This window comes from Sinocyclocheilus anshuiensis, unplaced genomic scaffold (genome assembly GCF_001515605.1).
Source record: "Sinocyclocheilus anshuiensis isolate Anshui unplaced genomic scaffold, SAMN03320099.WGS_v1.1 scaffold257, whole genome shotgun sequence".
NCBI lineage: Eukaryota > Metazoa > Chordata > Actinopteri > Cypriniformes > Cyprinidae > Sinocyclocheilus > Sinocyclocheilus anshuiensis.
Genome location: NW_015539889.1, coordinates 461935 through 475771, shown reverse-complemented (window position 1 = coordinate 475771; position 13837 = coordinate 461935). Strand labels below are relative to the sequence as shown.

At 36.2% G+C, this 13837-nt stretch overlaps 1 long non-coding RNA gene across 2 annotated transcripts; it reads left to right on the top strand.

The window, feature by feature from the left end:
- Nucleotides 1-5414, top strand: LOC107685633 (uncharacterized). Of its 2 annotated transcripts, none has more exons than XR_001633972.1 (3): nt 1-122; nt 1573-1655; nt 5076-5414. It is a non-coding gene; the product is annotated as an uncharacterized LOC107685633 (long non-coding RNA). The 2 variants fall into 2 exon arrangements; XR_001633971.1 differs by lacking the exon at nt 1-122 and adding an exon at nt 393-470.
- Nucleotides 5415-13837: the final 8423 nt, after the last annotated feature.

Sequence of the window (13837 nt, the reverse complement as noted above, 5' to 3'; positions counted from 1 at the left end):
AGTGTGTGAGAGCAGCTGCTTACACATGGAGACCTGAGCCGAACGTCACTACTCTGAATGATCACTTGGACTGTGCGCTTGGATTTTTCTGGGGACATTTGCCTGAAATGTAACGAAATAAGGTAAATTCATGGATTAACTTTATTTTTTTTCTCTTCACAATGTACAATTTATACAAATGTACTGTATATCATTTTTAAAAACAGACACAGTATTTTTCTTGTCTTTTCTGTATAGATTTATATTATTATTATTTGTTGTTGTGTGTACTTTTGGAAAGCCACTATATCAATTAATGATAATAATGATTATTATCATCATTAAAAATGTATGTGAAAGAGTTAGATATACTATTTTAACTGCTTAAAATATACATTTTAAAAAATTCACACGTCACTACTGTGAATGATCACTTGGACTGTGCGCTTGGATTTTTCTGGGGACATTTGCCTGAAATGTAACGAAATAAGGTAAATTAATGAATTAACTTTATTTTTTTTCTCTTCACAATGTACAATTTATACAAATGTACTGTATATCATTTTTAAAAACAGACACAGTATTTTTCTTGTCTTTTCTGTATAGATTTATATTATTATTATTTGTTGTTGTGTGTACTTTTGGAAAGCCACTATATAAATTAATGATAATAATGATTATTATCATCATTAAAAATGTATGTGAAAGAGTTAGATATACTATTTTAACTGCTTCAAATATACATTTTAAAAAATTCACAAAACTTTGTATACATTTATGCGAAAGTGGAAATAAGGGGTCATTAGAACCCATTGAATATTGCAATGCTTGCATTAAACATTTCAGCGGTGTACACGAATTTTCCAGGCCTGCTTTTTTACAGAAAGGCAGAAAGAGAATAGCTTTGTAAAAAGGTTTCCCAGTCATAATATAATTCAATGTAATAAGCATACACTACAGTACAGTAGAACATAGTCATTATTTGTGTATTATAACATTCAAAGCATAAACTATTCACAATATGTGCAGTTTTGAATTGTCCGGTTAAGTGAATTATTGAGCAGTTGGATGTATTTCTGTAACTGTAACTGACTACCAGATCTGTATATGGTCAAATCTCATTTCAGTAGCAGCAGTCGTAAATGTTCTTCAGGCTTTACGTGGAACAAAATCATAGGGAATGTATTTGTTTCCATTTTACTGTACATCGTGGATAGAATTAAGATAAACACAGGAGTAAATTAAGACATATTTAAAGAGGTCTGCGGTTTGCGGTTTCAAAGCACATTCCTTTTGAGAGCCACCATTTTTAAACACTTAAACCCTGAAGGATCTTTGATGGTGCTCTGAGATAGATGATCTGGAGCTCTTCCACCCCACAATTACCAGACATCATCTGCACATCTCTCTAGCTTTAACCAAAGACCTGAGCCTTTTGAAGCTCTGTGGAGGAATTCATGCAAAACAGAGATCCGACTGCTTTGCAAATTTGTCCCAGACCCGCACAATTGGCCAGATAGAGAGAAAAGCGAGGCAGAGAGATACAGTACTGTGATGATGTTCATAATAACGGAATTATCTTTTTTTTCTAAGACAGAAATGGAGAGGAATGGAAACCATACTATGAGGATGAAAATATGCCAGTGTTCAGCACATGTGAAACATTAAAAACTGAGGTAAGGCATTAAGTGCTTTAAAAAGGATGGAAAGATGTCTATTGGTATTAAACAAAATAGAAAGGGACTTGCTGTGTGATTTGTGTATAACTGATAAAGACTCGTATCATATATATTCTAGGACGATTTCAAAAGCAAATTTGAGGTCAGTGTCTGTACAATTAGAGTCAATAATGTTAGATTTTATGCTAGAAATGAGGGGCTGCAAGGGAGTGCTAAGGGGTCCGGGTAAAAGTTTAGAGGAAAAACAAAATACATTTAAAACTATTTTTAAATAAACATAAATATTTATTTATAAATATATTAATAAATAATCGAAATAAGATTACATTTAATAAATGAAATGTTTAATTTTCTATTAATAAAATATTTATTATAAATAAATAAACTGTCCAGTACTTTAGTGAGTATAGGGGAATAAAACGTAGTAATGTAACATAGTATAAATCTTTTTCAAATTATATTTTACACATTCATAATATTCATTTGTACAGTATAAAATACTGTAGGTCTTTATACATGAAATGAGGGGCTGAACGGGAGTGCTAGGGATTCATGGAAAAGTTAAGAAAAAAAATATTGTTTAAAAATCATTTTTATTTAAAAATATATAAATATTTTTAAATAAACAAAATCCTTTATTATAAATAATAAATAGGCTACATCTACATCATCTATGTAATAATGTAACATGATACAAACTAAATATTTTTTCAAAACATATTTACTCATAATATTAATTTTTACAATATAAATTGGGTCTTTGTACATGAAATGAGGGGCTGCAAGGGAGTGTTAGAGGGTCCATAAAAAGGTTTAGAGAAAGATGACAAAAAAAGTAAAAAAAAAGGTTACAATTAAACTAAATTAAACAAATAACAAGAATAAGCTAAACAAATAATAAAATGTTTGTTAAAAATAAATAAATACATTTAATAGTACAGTACCTGAGTAGCAAAAAAGAAAAGAAGTAATAATGTAACAAAATATTTCGCACATTTCTAATATTCAATTTTACATAAAATGTGTCTTTATACATGAAAATATATAGCTGCCATTTAGGAGGGGGATGATCATATTTTGGGGTTTGTAGCATCTAAAAGCTTGAAAACCCCTAACACCAAATATCATTCTATGCTACTTCTGCGGTAAAAATAACTTTACATTATTATTTACAGCGCACACGTACACTTACACACTTCACAGAACAAATTGCTCTTGTGTGTGACCTGCTGTGACTGACCTATCTGACACTGTGGAGTGTGGAGTGTGAGGTTCATGACGGACCGTTCCTCTAGAGGCGACAGCGTCACGTCTGACCGCTGAGTTTGACCTACTTAACACTGTGTGTGAACTCTCAGGTCGAGAACATGCGCACATTCACTGAGAGACTGCAGGAAAAACACCCGCATTACTACAGTCTTTAATGCCCTTCAGATGCATTCACAGCACACATGCCCTGCAGCTTCATTAAAGACTTCTCTGGCATTCAATTGTTTTCATTATGCCATCTGCCACGTTGAAAGAAAAATAAAAAGGTGGTGGAACGAGAGGAAAAAAAATACACATACTCTGTCGCCATCTAGTGACAATTTGTGCGTAGTATATCATGGTAGAGAAGAAGAGCGAAAAGGGTCATTTTTATTTATTTGGCATTCTGTAGGTGAATATGTGTTTCTTTTATATGCTATTTATATATGTTGTTAACCAACAAATAACACGTCTTGAATAATCGAATAAACTGTGAATGATTGATATCTATGCGACGCATGAGAATATCTTTTGGACTGGTCACCCTACTAACATTTCTGAATGCTATGAAGAGTAAGGGGTGAAAATTAGAAAATATCTGAAATTTGTAGATTAAATATTTTGTTAAAACATAATATGTAATTTACTTTTGTAAATAAATATAAATGTATATAGTGTGTATAATAATGTACAGTACCAGTCAAAAGTTTGAAATAATTCTGATTTTTTAAATGTTTTTGAAAGAAGTCTCTCATGCTCAACAAGGCTGCACTTATTTGATACAGTACAACAGTAATATTGTGAATCATTATTACAATTTAAAAGAACTGTTTACTGTAATTATATATAATAAAATGTAATTTATTCCTGTGATGGCAGCTGAACTTTCAGCAGCCAGTATTCCAGTCTTCAGTGTCACATGATCTTTCAGAAATGTTTTTAGTGTTTCTATTTTAAACAAATGCTGTTCCTTTGAAATTTCTATTTAAAAAAAGAAATAAATGCTGCTAATAACTGAGCAGCAGCATGTTAAAATGAATTCTGAAGGACCATGTGACACCGTGACCAAAGATTGGAGTAATGACTGCTGAGGTAAAACAAAAATATATATATATTACTATTTTACTGTACTTTTTGCTTAAATAAATGCAGCTTTGGTGGGAATAAGAGCTTTCTTCCCAAAAAAGCATAAATCTTAAATATTCAATATTTTTACTGGTATTGTAGGCTATACATACATTTATTTAAACATGTTATGTCCCCCCCATCAACTCCGCACCCCTCCCTTCTAGTTAGTGTGTAAATATTAGTGAACACTGCATGGGACCATGTGTGAATAGGGATGCAGCTTCTGATTCCATATAAAAGGTAGTCAAACTGTATTTGCAGAAATGGCTAGGCCTAATTTGATCAGCAGATGGAAGCATTGTCTTCATTGTTGACTTAAAGCACCTTTGTTCTTTCCTTGGGCCTGGACTGATTTACAAAACTAAGATACTACCGGTATATTGTCCTTTAATTTTTTTTTTTATCTGTTTTGAGGTGCTGTTTTCATCTTTAATTATCTTTAACTTAAATTCATTCTTCAATGCACACTACATATTGGTGAATTTATGATTCAACAAATTCTCATGCACTCAAGGTCTCAGTAAATCCTACTCACCAGCTTTCAGTAAGACCCATCCTTTACATTTTCAAATAAATTGAATCCACAGAAGAAGCAGAGGCATCAATCACACACGGTTTATTTTAAAGCAATACCACACAAATTGTACATTTTTATTTTATATTGAAAATATCAATTACAGTTTGCTATGAATTTCTGTAAGTTTAATACTTTGGTTCTTTCATTTTTAATGCTGTGTTCCAGTTATTTTGCTGATTGGGCATAAAATCGAGGCTGTGTGTGAACACGATACCCCAAGCTAGCTCAACTGATTCCAGAAGGGTGGACTGTGTTGAGATGAGGTCTGGACATCTCTTCTTTTACTCACCTCAGTCACAATCCACCCCTCATCCATCAATCCTAAAAGCTTCCATAACAGATGGAATCACTCATATAGCAACTAATCAGTTTTATGTTGATGAAAGGCAAATCCATCTGCACTCCTCTTTTAAATATTTTTTTTCTATATCCCTGTTTTGGGATCTATATCCCTATAACACTAGTTTGAATGATGGCCGAGTGGCTTCTGTGGAAGAATGGCCCCCTGTTGGAGTCGTTATCTGTGGCATTATTCTGGCAGAGCGATGGGCTGGACCCTGGAAGGGACAGCTGAGTCATTTGGCAGAGACCGGCGAGCCAATTGGTCAGGGAAGTTATGAGGACAACACTAGATTTGTGACCACCTTACAGCACTGCCCCCCCCCTGCAAGACAAAAATCATTACCAGCTAATAGCCCCTACCTAATGTATAGCACTCTATGTTGTTTTATGGCTAAAATAAATCACAATAAAACGACATGGCAGTGCTATCTTGTTGATTTGTAACTATTTGGAGCGAAAACATAATATTTTTTAGTTTGAGGGGAACAAAAACATGTTTTTGTTTTTTGTGAATCTTCCTGTAGATTACATTGTTATGCCAGTATGTGGCGACAAGTGAATTAATCCGATTCGCTCATTCTGCATTCAGACTTTGAAAACATTGCGAGATAAAATATGTGAAAACCCCTTACAGACTGACATACAACTACTACAACAGAGAGAGAGAGAAAAGAAAGCATATAGGCTATTTATGACCAAAAGTGCCTGTCTTTATGAATTACTCATTGATTCATTCACTCAACCGATTCGTTCAAAACACTGATTCATTCAGAAACAAAAGGTGTGGCTGTCTTAATGAGTGATTCATTGAATCATACGCTCAACCGATTCGTTCAATACACTGATTTAATAAGGACCGAAACAAGTAACTGAATCAAAACAATGATTTATTCAGAAATGCCATTACGGTGTGTTGCTCAGAGATGTGCTTTATTTGGAACTATTTTTGTTGGTGGAACAATAATTAACAAAAAAACTGCAATATTGTGTCTAAAATGTAAGTAACTGCAATATCACTCGATTGCTCGGAATGATTGGTGTGACAGCGTGTAATTTCCTGTAAAGTCATAATATAATTCCTCTGTAAAAATAAATAAATAAAATACATTAAAGAAATGACATGTAAAAAAGAGGCTATTTCCAACATGTTTTGCCTGATATAGATGTTCAGATGATATCGGCTTTAAACTCAGATTCCCACACGGCGTCCTACTCTTCTCATGGCAGTTTCACTGGACTTTTATCTGAGAGCACACAGACACAGCTGTGCACTTCGCTTCAACAGTAAAATGGCTGTCACATAATATCAGTGAGTTCTCGCCCTCACAGGCTGTTTCTATGTCTCGCACTGTCAGGGCCTGTTTCTACAGCTGCTGCTGCTGCCCGAATCCACACAAACAGCTCACAGAAACCGTACTTTTGCAGGTAGAGAGGCAGATCTGCATTAATAGCTGACGTTTTCTCCTGCACTATAGTGACATTTATGACTTATGTAGAGGATTTCTGATTACGCATACATAACATAATATTTATTTATGTAAACAGCTCTGGTGTGATGTAGGCCTATTGATCTGCGAATATCTAAATATCTAAATTTTAGATGAAGCTAAATATCCAATAGTATGTTTTTGTGATTTAAAAAAAATGATATCAATACAATTAATTAAATCTCAATTAAAACTTACGAAAATGTGCCTTTTTTATGAAAGTGCCATTAGTTAATCTTAAGTGATAGACCATTATTAATGTATGCTGTTAAAGTGAGAACAGCCTTTCGCCATATGAAGTTAAACCGCATAAGCCATACAGATGTTCAGATGATAAACACTTACTAGAAGTAGAACTGGATCCTTAAAGGATACAACCAGCCACATCGTGTGATGTGAGATGCCCTGTACGGCAGAGCTGAAAGCTCTATAGGAGAGCAGTGTGTCTGTGTGGAGGATATCTGGAACTGCTGGGAGTCAGAGTGCCAGATCCCTCGGAGGCAGAGTCAAGCCACCGAGATTGTGTGCCAGGATCACTGCGAGACCGTCCAGCTTCTCTGAAGTTATATTGGGCTGAAAACTCATGCTGCAATCTGACTATTCATAGGAACTCATTATAGCGTATTAGGCATTAGATCATAAAACACAGAAAAATGCATTTTTAGCTTATCATAAACACATACATGGTGTATTTACCCAGTTTTACAATCCAGACAGATGCTGACACCATGGCCCCATCTGTGGCTTGCCATGTGTTACCTAGCATGCTTGTTTTTCTACAGTCTGCTGAGACCCAGAGCTAAGGTGACCAGACGTCCTCATTTTGCTGGAGCTGTCTTTGGAAACATTTTGTACTGTGCATTCTAAACAGCTCGCAAAGTGAATCAATGCTAAATGTAGCAATAAAACGGCCTTCAGGATATTGCCTCAACCGTGTGCTGTTTGTTTTGAGCAGTAGAGGAAGCTTCTCACTATAGCAGCCTCAAGTTGACCGTTGCAGTAGTTTTGCCATTGAAATCAATCTGAAGTTAAATGCGGCTTTTCACTGTCTGTCGAGCTGCTTTGCATACTGGTGCATAAAAAGTACGGAGCATACTATTTATATTTTTTGAAAAAGATCCTATAGTTTTTACTTAATAGTTTTGTTTTTAGTTTCTGCACCAAGGTCCCACTGTAAGGAGGTGGTAAAGTTCAGAGAACAGTAGTATAAAAATATTATATATATATATATATATATATATGTGACCCTGGACCAGAGTTTGTAACCCTTTGTATCCTATGGCCCTTCATTATAAAGAGAAAAATCATGGTAGCCCAAGTACATTGAAGATAATCGGAATAGAACATGTCCCCAGGTCAATAAGAGGAGGTGATAGGGTCAATAGGCTTTTACAGAGAGAGTCTTTTTGGATCTATACACTGAAAACAACTAAACTTCCAGGCTTAAATGGAGAATTAGACCTGGTACCTTTTTTGTAATAAGAATTCAGATTTGGAAGCATTATATTGGTGATCTTTTTTTTTCTTCCCTCCTTTATATACATGATTATATTGTGTTTGATTTAATTTGATATGTAATCGTCAAACTTCCTCTCTATTGTTTGTCCTGTGTAGAACAACCAGGTGATTGTTATTTGACTAATTAACTGCTGCTTAAAATGAACTCCGATTGTGTTTGTTACTCACACCCTGAAGAAGGCAAAATAGCCGCAATGCGTAGGTGTGCACTTGTCACCTGTTCTTAAAACTTATAGCCATGATGAAATAAAGGCTTTTAAAAATTTTTTGAATAAGATTCGAGTGCCTTGGACTACCATTATTCTTACGATATAAAAACTTTATTTTTGATTAGTAATATGCATTGCTAAGGATTTCATTTGGACAGCTTTAAAGGGATAGTTCACCCAAAAATGAAAAATACCCCATGATTTACTCACCCTTAAGCCATCCTAGGTGTATATGACATTCTTCTTTCAGACGAATACAATCTGAGTTATATTAAATAATGTCTAGGCAAATCAATTGAACCAATCCATTATAAAAGAAGTCCACACGGCTCCGGGGGGTTAATAAAGGCCTCCCGAAGCGATGTGTTTGTGTAAGAAAAATATCCATATTTACAACTTTATAAACCTTAATCTCTAGTTTCCGCTAACTGTTGTACGCTCATTCATGAGAGAGTGGCGTCCAGCGGATGATGTATGACGTAGGCGTAGCATAAGCTCCGGTGAGAATATGCTAGTTTCTCGAGAAACAAGTTTTGTTTACAGCAAAGGAAAACCAGTGTCCTCTTGGCTTATATCAAAATCCTCCGACATTTTTCTTTACAAATCCTCGTTTTGTACTAGTAATTATTAACCGGTGTTATGTTTTGCTCTCTCCTCTGCGCTTCCACATTCGTCACTTCCGCGTTCATCACCGCGTTTGCCTATGTGCTACGTCATCCGCTGGACGCCCCTCTCTCGTGAATGTGTGTATGACAGTAAGCGGAAGCTAGAGATTAAGGTTTATAAAGTTGTAAATATGGATATTTTTCTTACACAAACATAATTTAATACTGAACTCTGAACAAAACTGATCAACTGAACAAAACGATTGTATTCGTCTGAAAGAAGAATGTCATATACACATAGGATGGCTTGAGGGTGAGTAAATCATGGGGTAATTTAAATTTTTGGGTGAATTATCCCTTTAAAGGCAATTTTCTCAATATTTAGATTTTTTTGCACCCTCAGATTATATCTCAGCCAAATATTGTCCTATCCTAACAAACCATACAACAATGGAAAGCTTATTACTAGCTTATGACTGGTTTTGTGGTCCAGGGTCACACACACATATATATATATATATATATATTGGTATATGCACATGAATTCTTTTATTTATCAAGGATGCATTAAATGGATCCAAAGTGACAGTAACGATATTTACAATAATACATATTAAATAATAATTTAAATATAATGGATGGATAAAATGGATGCTTTGCCATCACAGAAATGTTACATTTTAAAATATATTAAAATAGAAAACACTTATTTTAAATTGTAATAGTATCTCGCAGTACTGTTTTTATTGTATTTTAAACAAATAAATGCAGCTTTGGCGAGCCTTCTTTCAAACACACACACACACACACACACACACACACACATACAAATCTTAATGACATTTACATTACATTTTAGAAAATGGGTACCTGGCAAAGTTATTTTATTAAAAAATTATCATATTTTGGGGGCCCATGGCATTAAAAAGTTTAAAATTTATGATGTGGATGATGCATGTTTTTATCAGTAGCAAAATAGCAATTCGCTATAATAACTGACAGCACTCACATTTTGTTCTGGATGTGTGTTGCCATCATCATCAGTCAGTGAGCATTAATGGGGAATAAGGCTGTCATGAGTCTTTAAATGTGCCATCAAAGTACTGCATTTACCCAGAGCAACTAGAATTATCTTCTCAAGCAGTTTGTTTAAGTGTTCCCACGTCCCTACAAAGCTGACAGGATGTGGTGTCGAGATGTCCAGGTGTGTCTTACTACATGTGGAATGACAACACAGGTGGACAGATAAAAACAGAGTGGGTGAGTGCATTTCTAATGGAGCATATACAGACTTAAAGGCTTTCAACATGTAGCTGGTTAGCATCTATCTGCTATGCAGTCTTACTCTTCAGGAATCAGGACACAGTTTGCCAGTGGTAATTACATGCCTGTTTGCTAACATCTAATTCAGAGAGACAGCATAAGAGAACGAAACGGAGAGACAGAGGGAGAGAGAGAGAGAGTTTGGGGTGGTGGAGTGAGAGTAACTAAACGTAAAAGAACTAAAAGTGAATAATGACATATCATGGGACACTCACACCGCTCATGGGCAAAAAAACTGAAATCCCAGAACTAAAAGGACTGCAACAGAGACAAATTCGATTAGCCAAGTGAAGTGGAGCAGCCATGGGAGTGGATGTGTGTGTGGGTACATGTGTGTAGGCGAGGTTGTGTATCAGGTCATGTGGTGCTGTAGTGTGACAGAGCTGAGGCGAGGTACATTAGCCGTTATTGTCAGCAGTTGCAGCGTTCGGTATGTTTTTATGTTAAACGCGGCATGATCCAATGTTTTGACATTACCAACTCAGCTCAATTACTATCATTATTTAGAACTAGACTTTTACATTTCCTGAAGAAAATGTGTGTGGTGTTTGCCTAAGCAGAACTCACGTCCACGGTGCGGGAGTGTTGTGGGTGGCTGCCAAAATAGTTCAGAGTGGTTTCTAGTGTGTTGCTAGGTGGTTGCATACCGGCCCACATTAAAGAAGCCCAACACCAACTCTGAAAAAATTAGTTCATCCAGCCTAAGCTGATATGCAGGTATTAGCTAGTTTGGGGTGTGTTTCCCAAAAGCAACTATGGTTGCAAGTTTCATTGTTACTAATAGAGTTCAACTGATCTTGCGACCTCAGTTAAAGGGTTAGTTCACCCAAAAATGAAAATTAGCTTGTGTTTTACTTACCCTCGAAGCATCCTAGGTGTATATGACTTTCTTCTTTCAGACGAATCCAGTCGGAGTTATATTAAAAATTGTCTTTGATCTTTCAAGCTGTTTAATGGCACTCAGCGGATGTTGCAGTTGAACAGTCCACAAGTCGTCAAATAAAGCTCACATCCGGGGGATGAATAAAGGCCCCCTGTAGCGAATCCATGAGTTTTTGTAAGAAAAATATCCATATTTCAAACGTAATAAGCACTTTTCTCTCACTTCAGTTATCTATCATACGCGGATCCATTCCGGCGGAAGGCGCATGACGTATGCGCAGCACGTGCACTTCTGAGATATGCTAGTCTCGCGAGTTTGTTTAATAGGAGCAAAGGAAGCAAAGTTTCCTTACTTTAGCAAAGGAAAACAAGTCTCCTCTTGGAAATCCTCTGACATTTTGCTTTGCAAATCTTCGGTTTGCACTTCTAATTTGTGACCGGTGTTTTGTTTTGTTCTCTCTCCACATTCGTCACTAATCACGCAACGCCGCGCGTCTTACGTCATCCGCCGGAACTGCTTCAGTGGATGACAGTCAGCGGAAGTGAGAGAAAAGTGTTTATATTTTTCTTACAAAAACTCCGCTACAGGGGGCCTTTATTCATCCCCCGGAGCCGTCTGCGGCACGACATTTTAGCATAGTTTTTATTTTGTAAACCACATTTAGTCTCGTTTTTATTCGTCAACAATATTGCATTATACATTTAATTATAGTCATCGTCACATGACCAGCATTTACGTTGCGTCTCGTCTCATTTTCGTCACGTGATAAAGGTTCGTTGACGACGATATTTAGTCATCATTTTCGTTGACGAAAGCAACACTACACCTAGGATGCTTCGAGGGTAAGTAAAACACAAGCTAATTTTCATTTTTGGGTGAACTAACCCTTTAACTAACAATGCTGTCTGATAGTTGACTGATCAGGCTGGGAGACTATAATTTACCAGTCAGCTAAACCAATTGAACACCTGCTTGGCTAGACGGGGAGACCAACTTAAATCAGGTAAGAGCAGCAAACCAAATTACGCTGGTTTAAGCTTGTGGGACAAGTTGCACAGCAAATTTTTAAGTTAGGTTAAGTTAGGTTGCACAACACTGGCCTAAAAGGACATTGCAATTTTTCGCAATTTTTTCTGCGATATATATGCAAGAACGAACTCAAGCAGTAACCATAAGGTTTTTTTTATTATTAAAAATTTGTTATTTCCACTTGAGAGTTCATGGGCTAAAATCTCATTGTTTTTGACCCATTCCATATGACTGTAAATTAATATGATTTTTTTATTGTGATTATTTTTAAATAGAAATATTAAACAATATGAAGTACATTGCAATAATACTTGTGTATAATAAGTATTTAATATAAACAAAGATGTTTTATTGTACAACTATAAAATTACAATTCTAATTCTAAAAATAAATTTGCATTTTATTTTATTTTTTAAATTTCCATCAAAATTAGATTTTGACAGTCTGCCAGCAAATAAAAAAAAATGCATTAAATATGCTTATAAATGAACACAGTGCAACCGGCAGTGCATATATTAATTTCATTAAATCAAAGCCTTCGTGATTTGACTATAGTAGTAAGCCATATCACAATATCAATTTTATTTCTATATATCATGCAGCTCTAAATAATAGTGATACTTCAAAACTCAAAACTCACTTCCACAATGCAATGGTGGCTATGAGGTTGCCAAGGAGTTCTGTTAGGTTGCTAGGGTTGCTGTGCACTTTCCAGGGTGTTCTAGGTGGTTGCTAGGCAATGGGCAATTGCTAAGATGTTGCTAAGATGTTATGGTTGCTAGAGTGTTCTTGGGGGTTGCTTGTTGCTAGGATGTTCTTGGTGGCTGCAGGGGTTTTCTGGGTTGCTGCATTAGTAATAAATGTCTCTTTTCAGGCACATCTAAGTATTGAATTGAAAACTTGTTAAACATACCACAGTCCTTTAACCTTATGTCACATAAAATGTCCTTCTCAGCAAAACAGCCATCGCTAGCAGTTAGAGCCGGCATGTCCATCAGCAGCTACCTCAGTTACCGCCTCAGGAGACACAGTGCTGACGAGGTTAAGCCCCAGACCAGTGTGGGCTTACTGCAGAGGTTCATGGGAAACTTGCACTAGCTGTCACATGCTCCTGTCACTCTCACTGCTGTCTCCTCTGTTGTGTCGCATTAGGGCGGCCATCACTTGTTAACTCTAAGGCTTTCCATACCTTAAACGGCTGTCTCAAAATCCTCTGAATCCAAAGGTGTCTGTTTCCCCATTTCACGCTCTGTTGCTTCAGCTTTCAGCCGCACGGCTATTAACAGAAACAAGCCTGTATTTCATGACCTTTTATCTTTGACTATATGAAATAAAACTGCTGAAATTACTGCTATCATAATGAAGTATAATATACTATTTATCCCCTGCAGCTGACATTTAATAGAGGGGAGGAGCACCTTCATGCCCTTTGGCCTGAAGTCTGAATCTATCACCTTCTGCTGGCAAGGCTAATAGCAGACTAATCGGGCTCTATAGGTAGAGAAGGAGATATTGCTGTTCATGACAAGGTGTGGAGACTCTATCACAGCTCAGCACTGAACGGAAGATGTGGTTGTTATGGTAGGGCATCTTGACATTCAGAATATGTTGTATGATGCTTTATTGATTTCAGATACATAATGCCCTTCAGACTCTTCACAGCAAATACACTAACTTCATTTCGTAATGACTTGTCTCAAGGATGTAGAACAAAAACGCACAGGGTTTGTTAAAAGTGATGTTCAGTTGTATGACCATAGGTCTTAATTTTTGCTGTAGCGCACTTGGCTAGGCTTCCGTTAAGTACTTCAGAGAGGCAGGTCCAGTTGT